This window comes from Lynx rufus, unplaced genomic scaffold (assembly GCF_022079265.1).
Source record: "Lynx rufus isolate CCGP_SWC_20201006 ecotype Redwood Valley unplaced genomic scaffold, mLynRuf1.p SCAF_1, whole genome shotgun sequence".
Classification (NCBI taxonomy): Eukaryota; Metazoa; Chordata; class Mammalia; order Carnivora; family Felidae; genus Lynx; species Lynx rufus.
The window spans coordinates 39,364,839-39,367,745 of record NW_025814823.1 but is presented as its reverse complement, the minus strand read 5'-3'; the positions used below and the strand labels follow the sequence as shown (position 1 = coordinate 39,367,745).

Below are 2,907 nucleotides of genomic sequence, written 5' to 3'. Positions count from 1 at the left end.
AAAATATAAGGCTGATGTCTTAATTTTGAAAATGCATTCATTTATCAAATGGCAATAAAAGGGGAACCCATGAGTCAGACATAAGAAAAGTGTCTAAATTAGGAAGAAAATTAGAAAATTCAATGAAATGGAAAATGAAACAGGCCAATAAGAGTAAACAATTATGCAGAGGTATCTAGGAGGAGAAAACTACCATGATTATTTAATTAAGGGGATCAGACATTTGGTAATAGTCTCATGGTAGGTATGGTAATAGATTCATGAAGGGGAGAAAGTATCAAGTTTACTGACAACAGTAAGAATCCCTCCCCAAATGCCAGATTCTAATCCCAATTACTCTGCTCACTAGTTAGACAAAATACTTAAATGTCTATTCAACTTCTTCTCATCTCATTGACTTGTTATGAAGATTAACATAGGTCATAAATGCTTAGAACAATGCCTGGAAATATTAAATTAATATATTTTAAAAGACTTTTAGTTCAGTCAGTTGTATTCACTACTCAGACCCACACTGGCAGAGTAGGAGTTTGGATGTAACAACACAAGATTTTTAATTCCCAGGAGGCCAAGAAGGCGTTCCTATGCTCTTACCTACTAGTGAAATTCTTTGTCCCCACCTCTGAGGATGAGTCATCAAATTATACATCACAATGTATATAATATAGCTATTGTTAAAATCGTTGACTTTTCTATGATAAAAGGAATAATTAAGACTTTTTCTTAGGTGCATAGTTAGTTCGAAGAGCATGTCACTTCTATCAATCCAGCAAATACTTTTCAGACATCTGCTTTAATGAGCATCAATTATATCTTGTTACCTAACAGGAGAGTAAAATATGCTATGCCCAAACTATACCCTCTTCTCTATCCCATACATGACTATGTTCTGCATCATTTCAACAAAGTTACTGTTTATTTGCTATTACAAATACATTAGTAGGGAATTTGGCATAATCACACAGGTTGTATCTTTCATTAATACTAAAATCTTGCATCAACCCTTCCACCTGAGAAGGATAAGTGGAAAGGACCAGATAAAATTTAAAGCACAGTTCCATAAAAGAAGCCCAAATTCTTCTGGGCACATCCCATACACTGTGATTTAATTTAACTGCCACCCAACAGTGCAACTGCAAAAATAAAAGTGACTTTGGTTTATTCTATAAAGCCATCCATTTCTCTTGTGTTTGATTATTAAATGAGATACAGAAAATAGTGGACATGATAAAAACACTGGAGATTTTGACTAAAGCAAAAACCATACAATATGGTTATATACAGTAAGGCAATGGTTGTCGAAGAGTAGGGTTTAGACCAGAAGCATCAGCATCACCTGGAAAATTGTTAAAAATGCAAATTCTCAGTCCCCACCCCAGAGGTCCAGGAATCTTTGTTTTACTAAAAGGCCCTTCAGGTGATTCTGATTAAACATAGTAAGGGGATAGTTTTGACTGGCATATGGAACCACCTACAGAGCTTTTAACAACCTAATTACAAATTTAATGTGCATTAAATTTACACTTCTTTGAATCAGGTGTGTAAAGAATACCTATCTTTATATGTCTTTAAGTACAAATGATGGGATCTAGTTTTTTATTGATTGTAGGATAGTTACAAACTGTCCATTAAAGAAAGATAAAGTTGGTGTTATTCCATTTGGAACTGAATTACTTTTGTCATGACTCTCTATTCAATCAAGGCTCTCTGATTTCTCTCCCTTCACCTTTGTATTTTATTTCTTCCTGGAGTGAGTGGGTTCACATATGTTCTTTAATTCAAGGAGGAATGGAGAGAGAAGCCTCATAACTATTCTCTGTCTACACTGACCCCCAAGTGGGATCAGTATACTTCAATTTCAAAGCTGTATATGTCAATCATTATTGATACCCTGGATGTGCTATGGATTTGCTATACATTATTGATACCTTGGACCTCCTCAGGTAGCCTGCTGCACATACTCTACCTCTACCATGTCCCTCTCCCAGAGTACTTAGGGGGCTCTATGTATCTAACCCACACTTTCATCCCTCAGAGGAGATGGAAAGATTTAGAGAAGCCTCGTTACTGCACTGGGGTGTGCTGGAGGCTGCCTTTGGGTGTGAGACCTGCCTGAGCAATTCTATCCCCATTGTTACTCTTCCTCTCTGACAATGTGCTGAATGCAGCACTATTCTTGGTAGGGTGCAACTCTAACTTCTGAAAGCTTTTTGTTGTTGTTGTTGTTGTTGTTTTTTGCTTCCCTTTCAACTACAACCAGAGAGTGAGGCATTGGTTCCCTTCTCAAGAATCTACCTCACATAGATTCCTCAGATCATCCTCCCACCAGCTCTTAGACTAGGGAAGGGATTACTCCAAAATCAGTTTGCATACCTCTCCTGTCCTTTGTCTACATCATACCCTCTACGCACCTGATCCTTCATGAGTCTGCGTGTCATCCTGACACAGAGGCCATGCTAATGTCTGCACCTTTCCAATTTTAGTATGTGTGCTGGTGAAGCGAGCACTGGACCTAATCCTTCACGTTGTAGTATGTAACAGGTGTATCCAAGCTTTTGGAATTGCCTTAACTGCACCCTAACCCTATCTTTAAAGTTTTTACTTTTAATAATCTCAGCTTTTTTTGATATAAAACATACATTTTCAAATAAATATATAAGTTAAATGGTTGGATTATACAATGTTAAATGTTGCCTTATAATTATTTTCTCCACATTGGATTTGAAAAATAATCTATAAAGAAAATCCACTGACTTTTTTATTCTATGGGTATTCTTCCAAACTTTGAGATAATGCATGCCATGGACTTACTAGCATCAAGGACTGTTGGGAATAAAATGCCTAAAAAATTGTCTTTTAAATTTTTAAATTTGGTTGCAGTGCTTAAAGAAGTAACTCTGGATTGAA

General features: G+C 36.4%; 1 non-coding gene across 1 annotated transcript; it reads right to left on the bottom strand.

Moving 5' to 3' along the window:
* Positions 1 to 2,403: 2,403 nt before the first annotated feature.
* On the bottom strand, positions 2,404 to 2,507 carry LOC124523460 (U6 spliceosomal RNA). The gene has a single exon (XR_006964998.1). It is a non-coding gene; the product is annotated as a U6 spliceosomal RNA (small nuclear RNA).
* Positions 2,508 to 2,907: the final 400 nt, after the last annotated feature.